Source organism: Bactrocera dorsalis, chromosome 5, assembly GCF_023373825.1.
Source record: "Bactrocera dorsalis isolate Fly_Bdor chromosome 5, ASM2337382v1, whole genome shotgun sequence".
NCBI classification, from domain to species: domain Eukaryota; kingdom Metazoa; phylum Arthropoda; class Insecta; order Diptera; family Tephritidae; genus Bactrocera; species Bactrocera dorsalis.
Window position 1 is genome coordinate 47184302 of NC_064307.1, and position 13742 is coordinate 47198043.

General features: G+C 35.5%; 1 protein-coding gene, 1 long non-coding RNA gene and 2 other non-coding genes across 6 annotated transcripts in view; 3 read left to right on the forward strand and 1 right to left on the reverse strand.

Annotated features, from left to right (window-relative positions):
• LOC125778873 (uncharacterized) overlaps positions 1–9414 on the reverse strand; it is a 114276-nt gene extending 104862 nt beyond the window's left edge. The window contains exon 1 of the long non-coding RNA XR_007423014.1: positions 9235–9414. This is a non-coding gene — a long non-coding RNA (uncharacterized LOC125778873). The remainder of the gene's footprint in view (positions 1–9234) is intronic.
• LOC105224278 (dual specificity protein phosphatase 15) overlaps positions 1–13742 on the forward strand; it is a 227321-nt gene that overhangs the window by 167264 nt on the left and 46315 nt on the right. Inside the window, exon 2 of one of the 3 annotated variants that reach the window (XM_011202318.4) lies at positions 13183–13276. The exons of the other annotated variants lie outside the window; for them this stretch is intronic. The gene's annotated coding sequence lies outside the window, so the exon portion shown is untranslated. The remainder of the gene's footprint in view (positions 1–13182; positions 13277–13742) is intronic. 3 annotated transcript variants of the gene reach the window in all.
• Trnas-aga (transfer RNA serine (anticodon AGA)) lies at positions 3710–3791 on the forward strand. The gene has a single exon. It is a non-coding gene; the product is annotated as a tRNA-Ser (tRNA).
• Positions 7556–7637, forward strand: Trnas-aga (transfer RNA serine (anticodon AGA)). Its single transcript has one exon. It is a non-coding gene; the product is annotated as a tRNA-Ser (tRNA).

Genomic DNA, 13742 nt, shown 5'->3' on the forward strand with positions numbered 1-13742 from the left:
TAGTCAATACAAATTTGCACAGGCGTTTAATTTCCATTCCATTCCATTCTGGCGGGAAGTCTAAAGGTATGCGCTCCCAAGTGTTTAAGTTTTGACATCCCAAACTCGGGACAATCAAGAAGGAACTGTTGAGTTGTTTCCATCTCATCTTCTTCCATGTAATTTCTGCAGATGGTGTCTGGTAGGCTGGGACCTTATTACATGGATGCCAACAGGACAATGACCCGTTAACTGGCCCACGAGAGCACCGGCCCGCTCCCATTCTACCGATAGCGGTTCTAGGGTGCCTTTTCTTGCTAGTTCATAAGCTTTGCAATTTCCTGTGATTCCGCTATGGCCTAATTTTATCACAAAGTCACTCGATGATATTGATAGTGAAGTTAAGCACTCCTTATACATAAGAGGAGCTCTGAACACACTGTTAATGAGTTCAAGGCTAGTATCGCCGCTCTGCTATCTGAGTGGATGGTCACATCTCTGAAGGAGGCTGCACTCCGGAGCGGTAAGTCTACTACTACATTAATGACTGTAACTTCGGCTTAGAAAACACTACAATAGTCAGAAGAAATGGCTCAATAATTAGTGTGGGGAGAATCTTATCGTTAGTTCGATTTCCCAAGAAAAAAACATTTAGACTTAGGCAGTATTTTTTAGGGAACTAAGCTACTATTCTGGTCGAAGGTAAATCTCTCAAAAAGTTTAGAGGTAGGTGATACGAGAATTATCCTACTTCAATCTATAAACAGATTTTTGACATGGTTCTTTGGGGTACCCAAACCTAGCTACCTACAAATTATTTCAAACAAACTAGAAAGATGAACCTAGTCTAAAGCTCAGCGGAAACGCTAATGTGAAATTCTAAAGTGAGAGCTTATAAGACGAGATGGTGACGTCGACCATTTTCATTTGTCTATTCAAACTTGCCTCGGTAACTTGCAATCAATATTGGACATTTTTCCATCAGTGTAAAACTTTTCTGGCTACTCGGCGAAAAACTGCGACAAGTAATTTTCACAGGCTTCTCTTAAAGCCAACTTTATTCCATTAAAGAAGTTCTGAATGACCAAAACAAATGGTAGTTCGATAGTGCAAGGTCAGGGCTAAATGGTGGATGCATCAAAACTTTCCGACCAAGCTCTCCCAGGTTTTGCTGAGTCATCAAAGATGTGTGTGGTCTAGCATTGTCCTGATGTAAGACAAATCCCTCTTTGTTAATCAGTTCTGGCCGGTTTTGCATCGATCTCATCAGTTGTTGACAGGAAAAAGTAGAATCAATCGTTGGACTAGGCTGGAGCAGCTCATAGTGGTTGATTCGTTTCCAATCCCAGCAAACACTTAGCATAACCTTTCGAGGCGTCAATTTTGGCTTTGTGACCATTTGTTTAGGTTCACCACGTTAGGACCATGATCTTCTTCACATATTATTGTCGTATTTGATCCACTTTTCGTCTCCTGTTACCATTCGTTTCAGAAATGGTTCGATTTCATTTCGTTTTATCAAACAATTGCAGATGTTAATTCGGTTCATTAAATTTTTCGCAGACAATTCATGTGGTACCCAAACATCGAGCTTCTTTTTGTAACCAGCCTTTTTTAAATGTTTCAAAACCGTTTGATGATGAATGTTAACTTTCTTAACGATGTCTTTGGTGCTTATGTGATGCTCCTGGTCAATCTTTTCCATAATTTCATCGACTTTTTCAACGATAAGTCGACCAGAGCGAGGTGTATCTTTCACATCGAAATTTCCAGAACGGAATCGAGCGTACCATTATTGTGCTACACGAACTGATACAGCAGCGTCTCCGTAAACTTCATAAGTTTCATTGGTGGTATTCTTCCTTTTTTATACAAAGTTTCAAAAATAGCGAATATAGCGAATTTCTTCATTATTTTCGCTCATTTTATAACAATTGTAACTTTTTTGCAACTTCCCCGAATTTAATTTTTTTTCTTTAAATGAAGCTTAAAATGTAACTTTTCCAACACTATATGGTATGACACAAATCGAGTAATTTTTTCAACAAAACCGTAAATTCATTAAAATATAAATTAAAAGGTAACAAAAGGATCATTTGCGTGAAAACATAAATTTTGCACCATTAACCGAGTAACACAAATAAAAGGCGCAAAAACTCGCGAGCAATTACAAGCGGCACACACCTGTCTGCCAGGCCTTTTAACGCCACTGACGCACCGGAGTACTTAATTTTAATGCTCACATAAGTCTGTAAAAACGCATACATATGTATGTGTCTGCGCGTGTGTGTGAGCGCATTAAATTTGTGTGAGTGTATTGTTTAATTGCCGGCCAACAAGTGACAAAATGTATTAAATACAAGGGAAAATATTACTTTGACGCAAGCACGTGAGAGTGATAAAATTCAGGCACGCACACACACAATCACACATATGTATGCATAACTATATTGCAATTATATTTAAGCAACACACATATTTGCCTGCAGCACGCAGGCCATGCCAGGACATGCTACAAATGGCTGTTGGACGTGGCGTATGAGTAATTTCAATTAAAATTAACTTCATAAACGAATTATGCATAAATACCTATTCATATGTATTCCATATATACAAACATACGCATATAGTATATACATATGTCACTTCATTCCAACTTATAAAGGAGCGCTTTCAGACAAATTTCCAGCTTGCGCATTCAGTCAACCGTCTGGTATTCGAGCTGGCAGTTTATTTTTCCCAAGAACTCTTTGTATTTACATTGACATAACTGCCAGTGGTTTTGGTCGCCGGACTTGTTTGTGCGCAAATGCGAGTTAATTATTCTAATGATTTACGTTGAATTTACCAAATTCTTTTAAGTGCTAAAGTGGCAGTCAACATACTTGTGCGGAGTAAATGTGAATGATTGGAGTTTGCTTTTAAGGAGATTCTCTCGAACATTAATTAAACACTTTCCAACAAAACCTAATTTATTCTAAGAATTATGGAATTTCGTAGTCAGTTGTGGAATTAAGTGGAATTCGTCATAAACATTCCTTATAAATAATTCGTCACAATACTGAATTATTTTGAATTTCGAGCGTCACTGATGGTAATTTACTATATGTAAAATTAAATATGAAAGCGGAACCGGCCAACGGTCCTTCAAGTCGAAATAAAGTATAAAAATTTAAGGGGATAACATCTTTTATGAAGATTTTTCCTTTGATTTTAATCGGTTAGTTTATATGTTAAAGTAGTCCGATCTGAAGATAATGTACGGAGATTATTGCGTTTCTATATACAATAATCCAAGCCAAACTTCATAAATATAGTTCGTCTAAGCGATCAAAAAATTTGTATATAAAATTTATCTTAATAACTCAAAAACTTAGAGGTATTTTGAACTGCAAGAGAGAAATAGGTGAATACTGCTATATCGCCCATGCTCATACTTTCGTTATATTTTTTGATAGAAATAATAGTCGATTTTTTCAAAGGTGACTTTGAAATTTGCTCGTGAAATAATCTGTATATTATCTCGCAAATCTTCTTCTAATAATAGTTACGTATAAATATATGACCTTGAAAGAAGCATTCTAATCAATATAGAAATGAATAAAATAGCTGCTCGTTGTGGAATTCAAAGATAAATAAGTGATTTATGTTAAAGAAAATTAATTAAATACAAAAGGTAAATAATTTTGGTAATATCTGATACCAAGCTGCAAAATGGGATTAAATGTATGCAGTCGTGGCCGAGCGGTTAAGGCGTCTGACTAGAAATCAGATTCCCTCTGGGAGCGTAGGTTCGAATCCTACCGACTGCGAAAAATTCTACAACTTTTTAACAATTTGTTCGAATTGAAACATGGTAAAATTTTGTAAAATTAAGTCGCTAGACAGACAGACGACTTTAAGCAAGAGACAAAGTGTGTGTTATTAATTAGATGTGATGAAAGCACCAGGAAATTTATGAAATCGTCATTTGCTGCGTATGTCATTTCGAATTTAGATTATTTACAAGCGTTTACTCGAAACGAATTCAGTATATAGCTATTTTGTAGCTTTTTGGTTTCATATTTTATGCATTTAAATAAGACCCAAACGTAATAAAGTTAACTAATAGATGGTTATATGCAATCCTGTTCTCATATTTCTACACACGTATATATACATATACAGGGTAGGTTAAAGGTTTAAAGTTGACCCATTTGTTTCTAAAAAAAAAGAACAAAAGAAAACAATGTTTTTTGTTCATTTCAAAAATAATTTATTTTGGTCCAAGGGGATTTGTTTCAGCTAATATTTAAAAATTAGATCGCGTAAATGGGCACCTTTAGCTTTGACAGCTAAATGCACTCTTTTTTCGACATTTTCCATGACTTTGGCCAATGTTTCGGATGATATGGCGGCTGTTTCACGTCGAATGTTGGCTTTCAGTTGAGCTAAGGTCTTTGGCTTATTAGCGTATACCTGGGATTTCAAATAACCCCACAAATAAAATTCTGGTGGCGTCAAATCTGGTGATCTCGGTGGCCAGTCAACATCACCATTTTTCGTCAAGTTCGTTTTCAGCCATTTCGATGGCCCATTTGCCAAAATTAAGGCGTCGCGGATAATCAGCTGGGTTTAGTTTTTGTGCCATTTGAATTTTATATGGAAACATCTTCAAATCTTTATGAATTATGCGTCGGAGAGTGGTGCGAGAGATGTCTAATTCCTGAGAGCGGCGATAACTCGATGTCGATGGAGTCTCCTCAATACTGGCTCGTACAGCTTCGATATTTTCATCAGAACGTCTTGTGCGTTGTCTGGATGCATGACTGGCATTACTCACATTACCGGTGTTCACAAATTTTGCGTATAAAGACTTAATTGTGTTCTTAACTGGAGCACTTTTCACTTTATTTTTTTTGCGAAACGCACGTTGAGTTAACACAATTGAAAAGTTATTTTGAATATAAAGCTGAACAATTTCAGCGCGTTCTTTTGGAGTGTACTGTTCCATGGTATAAATTGTCTTCGAATGACGCTTCTAACGCGGTATGACATTAGCCGATTTGTCAGCGCTGTTAAAAGTTACAGCGTTGCCAGATGGGTCAACTTTAAATGGCCTACCCTGTATAAATGATTAGGATGACGAGAAAAATTGAAATCCGATTGACTGTCTGTCTGTTCGTGTTAAAATTTTATCAGACAACAGTCACACCTACTTCCCATACAGCTCAATTTTATATTCCACTTGATTCAGTTTTCAATACACAAATTAAGAAGCAATTAATATAACGGGATAAAACTTTGCACGAATAATGTCTTTGGTGTGAGCCACCTTATGCTTAAAAATTGTTTAAATCCAACAAAAACAGGTCGCCATCGTGCCGAATATTTAGACCCCGGTACCTATAGTTGACCTTTGTTCGAAAATGTCGTTCAAAGTGTGATATATATAGCTGAATTTTGGGGATAATCCATCGCTTATGATGGTATGTCTGTGTGTCAAAAATGAGTTCAATCGGATCAATTCTTCCCTTAGCCACCAAATTCTTAATATAAAAGATTTTCGAACCTCGGGTTGATTTTGTACTGAATATACCGCCCAATATTTGAGTAACGACAATTGCTTCTACCTTCGGTTGCTATTGTTTATGTACGCGCTTCTTCATTTGAGTCATTGCGTATTGTGAATAGTACGATGTATACAACTTTTCCAGAAGCATGCCATCAATTACAATTTCCGGAACATGATAATCACTGGAATCAAACGATGGATGATGCGATAGCTACTTCGCACACTTTCCGCGATGATCATTTCGACATATGTTGGATATTATATGGATTTGAAGGCCGAATCCGCATCAATAATGTGATAAAAATGTCATTGCCGAAGACATTTTACATTGTATTCGAGTGGCAACCGGGAATTCCGAATTGAACATGAACGGTGACATGTACAATGAAACATTGGTGTTGTTTGTAGATTTGTGGTTGCTTATGAGTGGCAAACTATGTATTGACTGAAATTCATATGAGAGTCTGAGTCCCAAATTTTCAAATCAGAGATGTACTGATTCGTGAATCGGAATGTGAGCGTGAATACGGCAGAATAACTTTGGAATAGTAAGTACAAAAAAAAATGTTTCATTATTGAAAGAGTGCGTATGATGAAGGCTGTCAAAGATGGAATCGGTGGACTATTTCTTCCGACGCCCGGCGGATCTGGGAAAACGTCCTGATATCATTGATTTTGGCAGCAATACGATCTCAAAATGACATTGCGTTGGCTCATAAACTATCTCTAAAAGTAATTGTCAGAGCTATGAAAGATTTGCGGAATAATAATCGTAACTTTGGTGGCACAATGATACTATTAGCAGGCGAATTTCGACAAACACTTCCTGTTATTCCGAAATCAACATCGGCGGATGAATTGAATAACAGGATAGCACCACAGAAGTTTTCTCTAAAGAACTGCTAATAATTGGAAATTGGCAAATTCCAGTTGATACTGCCATTTGTTTGATATCAAATCACCTGCTATTTGTCAATTCACTTCAAGAAAAGATGAACTCATCACTCAATGTTTATCCGAAAATACCGATGTTAATGATGTTACATTTTGTAAAGACCTTAATTCCACGAATTCCTTCTAACGATTTGCCATTTCAAACGTATTCAGTTTCTGGTGAAACTTGCATTTGCGATGACAATAAACAGGCCACAAGGACAGCCGCTTGAAGTGTGTAGCGTAAATCTAGAAATGTCATAACTCTCCGTAGTTCAATCTCCTCCTCCTCCCGTGGATCCACGATTGAGTCCCTTTAGATTGGGAGAACAAAGTTTATCTCCCGATTCCATCCAGTTATACAATGTCGTTAGGCGTGCTAAAAGAATTTATCGTGAGGGAATTTGTTTATAGTCTCTTAAGTGATTTAAAAGATATGTACATTATCCTTTGTAGCATTATGTTGCAAAAGTATAAAAATTGTTGGTTAAATTTCCGATTTATTTTAATGAGTTAAAGAATGCTGAAATGTGTTTTTTCAATGTCATAAACTTTACGACAGAAAAGTGAACACCCTTAATGAACAATTGAAGACAAATACATTTTCTTCATTGCAACTTCAGCTTATTGAGTATATTATTGAACCCCATAAACCGCCCTTTTCCTACGCTTCTGTAAAGTAATAGCAAGCATTGAAAGACCATATATTGGACATGAGATCTCTCGAAATGTACGGCCGATGTGAAGCATGGCAAATAAGATTACGTGAGAATTTGTCCTCTAGTAGTTTTGTGCAATAGACCCAAAACTGGAGAAACCCGTTTAATATGCTCCATTCTCAGTAAATCATCACTATTGCGACACTTTGAATATTAAGCCGTTTCAGTTCAAATTAACTTAGTTCAGTGAAATTTTGTGCAATCGAATATATCAATTTAAATATAAATTTTATTATATTCGTTTGTTATCTGTTTCCATAAATCAAGTTAACTAAATCGAAAGATCTAGTATATAGAAAAAGCACCTGAAATGTATCGAATGCAAATAAATTGACTTGATTATGGAATGGGTGGTCATAAAATTCAACATGCAGTCGTGGCCGAGCGGTTAAGGCGTCTGACTAGAAATCAGATTCCCTCTGGGAGCGTAGGTTCGAATCCTACCGACTGCGAAGGACAACGAGTTTTTTGTTTATATTATATGTATGTGTCTGTATGGAGTGGATAGCAGGAATTTATGCAAATTGATAAATATGGAAGAAGAAAGCGTGAAAACGTAAACTTTGAAAATAATTTGAATTAAAGAGTTGTTGTAGAGTCATGTTATTGTTGTAATAAGACAAGTTATTCCCAGATTTGTTCTCTATACATATATTTTAGTACATAGTTTAGTTTTACATCCGGGTAGCATATTTTTAGTAATTCGCCTCCAAAATAGAATTTTTTTATCGTTAAAGTTTTTAGAGCAATATTTTCAAAATATTAATTATTTCAAATTCATAATTGTTCTGCATTAGTGAACGATCTTTCATCATTTCCTATATTAAATTGTAAAAGCTGCTCTAAAATACATACATCGAAAATACTTAAGTATAATAACCATGAATATAAATATTATTAAATAATTTGATTGTAATTCCCAAAACGACGTGGAACGGGAATTTCAATGACGTCCTCATCAGCGTCAACTTCAGTAAGCAAATTTCAAATTTTTTATCGCGTTAAGCAGTCGTCAAACATTCAACTCACTTCCTCCTTCCTTCCTCATGAGTATTCCTCAGTTATTTATTTATTTACACACACTCTTTCTGTAAGCGGCTAACTCGAGTGATGCTGTGTTGGTGCAGGTCCTCGGGTAGGAAGATGTGTGTAACGGGAGTCCTTTGAGCCTGTGGCTGTGAAGGCATGAAATAACAGTAGCGTCTGCCAGTCTGCCGATGATTTTGTCTGCCAACATGTCTACTTGAAATGGCGGCATAAATATGAGAGTAAAAAAAATTATCTCCTTAGCAAAAAAGTTAAGAAAACGAGCATAAGTAAACGTTAAACCAACACGAATGCATGGTATGTGTGTCTGCGCAAAGAAACTGATAAAAATTGCTAAATGAAAAGCACCAGACACGTGCCTTTGAGACTTTCTTGAATACTACTTATGTATATGTGTTATTGTGCCTCACATTTCACCATTCATAGACATATACATACTTATGTACATTTAAGTAGTAAATAGAAATGTTAAGCATGTGTGTTTCAAATATTTTCTATTATCAAACTTTTACTAACAATTTTAACGCTTCCATGCACATAGGTCGGGAGGCAGAGCTTGTAATAAAATTATTTAGCTGAGTATAGTACGAGTACATAAAAGAGTATGTATATAGTATATACACAGTGCGCTCATAAGCTCCCGACATCTGTACCGCAAGAAAAGCATCGATGTGCCATACGTTTTAAGAGCGGTAGCGGACAAAAAATTCAATATTTTTGGTATGGTATGAATGAACAAACATTTTTTTGCACATTATTAGTGGTGAATATTTTCCGCGATGTCACATACTTATACATTTTTTTAGCGTGAAGTACACTTAAAAATTTCAATTGTTTAACAAAAAATTATGTAAAATATTATTATATATACAAAAGAACCATGAAAAAATATTTATAACATAGCACGAACATTTTTCTTTGACTTTACTAAATTTTATCGATTTATCTCCAGTAGTTTATAAGAAAATAATTTTACAATTTCATCGTGCTCTAAATTTCAACCTTCAATAACTTTAACAAAAAAAAAGGATTTTGACGAAATATTTATACCACAGGGTATGAGGCTGGTCCCCTTCCTGGTGAACTGCTAATTTTCAAAATCGGAGATTTTTCGAAATTTTCATGGACCACTTGACGTGGTTTGACCCAGGGAATATATGAACTTCTGAAACACATACAATATTTTGGAAACATTGTGTGCTTTGGTCTATTTGATATGTTCAAAGAACTAGCATACTCGTACCTCGAAAATGTAAGCTTAGAACTGCCTTTGCATCAAAGCTTTAGGATATCATAGTTTGGATGGTTATTTAGAAACCTTTTTCTAATAGCTCAAAACATTATTAAATATTTTATTCTATGTTTATGTTATGTCTATGTTTTGTAACCATTCATTTTTAAACTAATAAAAAGTGAAATATGTAAACTAGGATCTATTATCTGTAAGCTTTGATCTATAACACAGTTCTACAAAAACATATTTTTTTTGTTGTTCTGGATACATCAGCAAAATTTAATGCTTTCTAGTGACCAGAGTACAACCTTATTTAGAGAAATATCTAATTGTTTGTTAAAATTTATTTGCCAAATATTGTGAAAAGTTTTATTAAAAGTAAAACGTAAAGATAACTAGAAACAACCCTATGCAGGGGATGTTTCGCCTTCTCACTTTAGCTCGCCTTCAAACGGATGTTCTAAGGCTACCCAGAGGATACTTCTTTGACCAAGTACCGGAAGTCGTGAGCTGCTTGAGTCATATGTAAAAGATTCGTTTCTGGCCACTCCAAAGTGAATGGCGATCAGAGAACTTTCCTCTTTTGCAGGAACTTCTACACATGACTCCATCCTCCATCCTGACTAAGAAGAATGATGTGCTCAAATACCCAGATATTAGTGCAGTCTACAAATAGATGAGAATAAGAACATGCAACTTCTACAGCAAAATTATTTTCGTTAAATGAAGTCACTGATTTAATACGTGATCAAATTGGTTTGGTTTAAGATTTGAAAATTTCCAAGGCAACACTAAATGGAAAATTATTAAAAAATCGTGAAAAATATGCTAACAAACTGTCAGATTCTAGGAGCAAGTTTGAGTATCAGGTTAGACTAACTCGGTATCAATCTGGATAAATTATCGGAAAATTTGGAAATTATAGTAAGGAGCAAGGAGAGCAGTTAAGCTAAGATCTCTAAGTGATAGAAGAAAGGTATCAAGGTTTATACTTTACTTCGATGCATTCTTATTTTAAAGCTTGATGATGCTTACTTTTGCGCTTGAGTGTTTAGAAATATTCGAATTTACTTGATGAACTCTCAATATCAGAGCATTGTCGAATTAGTGCCTCTCTTTCAATAGTTTTGAAATCATTTGGTTTGTAAAATGCTCAAGATCATTATTTTACTGCTCTTCGGTGGATGGCCTTAACAAAATAATTGTCAGTCTTTCAGGCTTTCTATGACAAACTTCTCTGGCTGTCTTTGATCGAGGTACGTTTACTATTGATTACCTACAATTGAAATAACTGCATATTTCGTGGTGCCATCCTCAATTGCACTTCAGTCCTTCCTTCTCTGAAACAATTCTCAATTCCATTGCAATCGTTTTTCACCATCAATCAATAACTCCTTCCAAAGAACTTACACACTCTGTATCCTAAGCCTTTCATATATGGTATAGTTATCGCAATTGACCTACGAGAGTGTAAACTAAAGTGGGTCAGATTAACTGAACGCCTATTTTGGGCTGCTCCGGAACTGCTATTAGGATTTAGAAAATATCTGCCATACATATATATATTGCATAGGAAATCAGAATCTATTTCATGGACATCAAAAATAATGACATAAGAACTTTAGACGGAGTACTAATAGGTCATTATCTAGTTGGCATACATGCCAATAGACCAGCGTTGTCCACGGCCTATGCGCACAATAGCGCACGGACAGTGCCAGACACCTCACACCAACATGTCGCGACAAGTGTCTGTGAAAGCACGATTGTGCTACTGTATTCAACTTCGTAGGCAAGCAAAGAAGAATTTTGCGATCAGTTGACGCTAGAATAACCAACACAAGCATAACGTGCACACAGTCACGTTGGACAACACTGCAATAGACTAGTAATGACTAGAAGCTTTTCTTAAGTAGAAGAGGAGGAGTCTATGAAATATCTTCTATGCGAATATAAGGCTACATATATAAATATAGGAAAAGAACCGCTAATATCGGTTGAGGGTTTCTAGAAGGTGTCTAGGAGGTTGCACAAATAAAACTTTTTGTATTAATGAACTTCATCAAGAGTACAGGGTGGTTTAGAGAAGATATGTATATGTAATAGTGAGTAGATTTAGTATTGGTCATCTACTTTAACTACCTACCTACCTTTAAGCTTTTAAATATATGGATGTACGTTTTCGACGAAAGTTGCAATAATATGCTTATAAGTAGAACAGCAACAGCGCAACAATCACGAGTGCTTCCCGCGGCCGCAGGGTATAATTTTAGGTGCGCCAACGCAGTTTTATCACCCATTCAGACTCATAATCACACAAGAACGCTGGATTGAAATGCAAAACAGCAACAGTAAATGAGTGGGTATCTGCTTTTAAGTCACATTTGAATGTGTGTGTAAAATCATACACGTAAAATTCTCATATTTGCAAAAATGTGCGCCTAAAAGCTATCTAACGGGGGATTTCCTATTGTATTTTTCGCATTTTATGTGCTCACACATATTCGTCTCACATTCTTCACTTGTTTACATTTTTCTGCAAGTATTCCCTCGTTTCGGTATTTTCTCACACTTTTAAGTATTTTTCTATCAGTTTACTCTGTATGCTGACCTCTTTGTAGTGGCGAAGCGAGCGTGTCGCATGCATACACTTTGCCTCCAAGTCGTTTTATATCCGTTTGTATGTACACAAAATTATTTATGGCGTGAGTGTGTGCCAATTTGCGCTTACTCATAAATATGCTGGCAACTGACATCCACCGTTTTTTGCTATTGACCGAGTTCAAGTGCCTGTGTGCGCTGCCAATCAGCTTAACCTGCCTTAGAGGCTTTCAGGAGTCAATCAAGTGTGTCCTTTGCCTACTTTTTGCATCTCTCCAAGCACGAGTGTATAAATAAATGTGTGTCGGCAACACATTGGTTACAAGCTTCAGCTATATTTCAACGCTTATCAACGGAAAATGTATTATGCTAAAAATTTTAGTGAATACAGTGAATGCAAGAACTTATTTACTAGGAACAACAATACTATAACCGGATAAAACTTTGCAGTAACAATTTCCTAGCCCCAAATACTGTTAGTACGGACTCCAGTATCTAAAGTTGACTTTTGACTGAAAATATCGGTCAATGTGTGGGATAGACAATGAAAATTCACAGAAAATCCTGTCCTGATAATAGTATCTCTGTGCATTAAAAATGGGTTGAATCAGGTCAATACTTCTCTGAGCCCCCATATACCTAATATTATCATTTTCGAGCTTCCAGATTACTTTATACCGCTATATGTGAGTTACCACAATGAAAATGTGGGAGCGTGTTTTACTCATAACAGTGTATCTTAATGCCTAAAATGGATTACCTAGGGCGAAAACTTAACCTCAAAATTGTCGAATATCTGGCTATTACTGTGCTCTAGTCTACTTCATATGATTGGTGATTGTATATAAGGTACCTTAATGAATCCCAAGTTGCAAAAGTATAAATATTTGGTTATACCCGAACTTAGTCTTTCCCTACTTATTTTATTACTATTTTCCTCGAACCACATCTACGAATTTTTCGGTTAGCCATCTTGAAGCCTTTATTTGACGGTATTACGAGCTTTACTGTAAAAAATACTTAAGTTACGTTTCGTTATTATAAGTCATGTGTATTAGGTATAATATATAAAAATATTTTTTACTTAATTTTTTATACGTTTTATACAATTCCAGGAGACATCTGTACAATCCTAAAGTATTAAAAGTTATAGTTTTGGCACCATTTTTCACAAGAATCGCCTATCCGCGATACTTAATAGGATTTAAGGTGAGTGAAACTATGTTATTATTACTTACATATATGCGACAATTAACGACAAATATATAACACGTTAAGATTTTTTTTATAATAATGGTAAAAATCGGGATATATTCATAAATCTCGGCACATATGGAATCCTGGAACCTTTGATGTATTAATAATTATCTTAAGCGGCACAAACGACTCTTCTCTCGGTATTGGATCAACCAACTTTGTTCAAAAGATTGACTCAGAGAAAAAAAATAAATTTCTCCCTTTTTCGAAATTAGTCTTCAAAGTCAAAATTTGTGTTTCGAATTTCGAAATAAATCCTATTAAGCACAACAAGTTTAAGTTTAGAATGTAGCTTTCTCAAAAAGTGCAATGGTATATAACATTTTTCGGTGAAGCTTATATGTACTATACAACAGATGCTGGTAGATTGCAATGTTATATATAATTTGTAGTAAAAAGAATTCCCTTATTTTTTCAA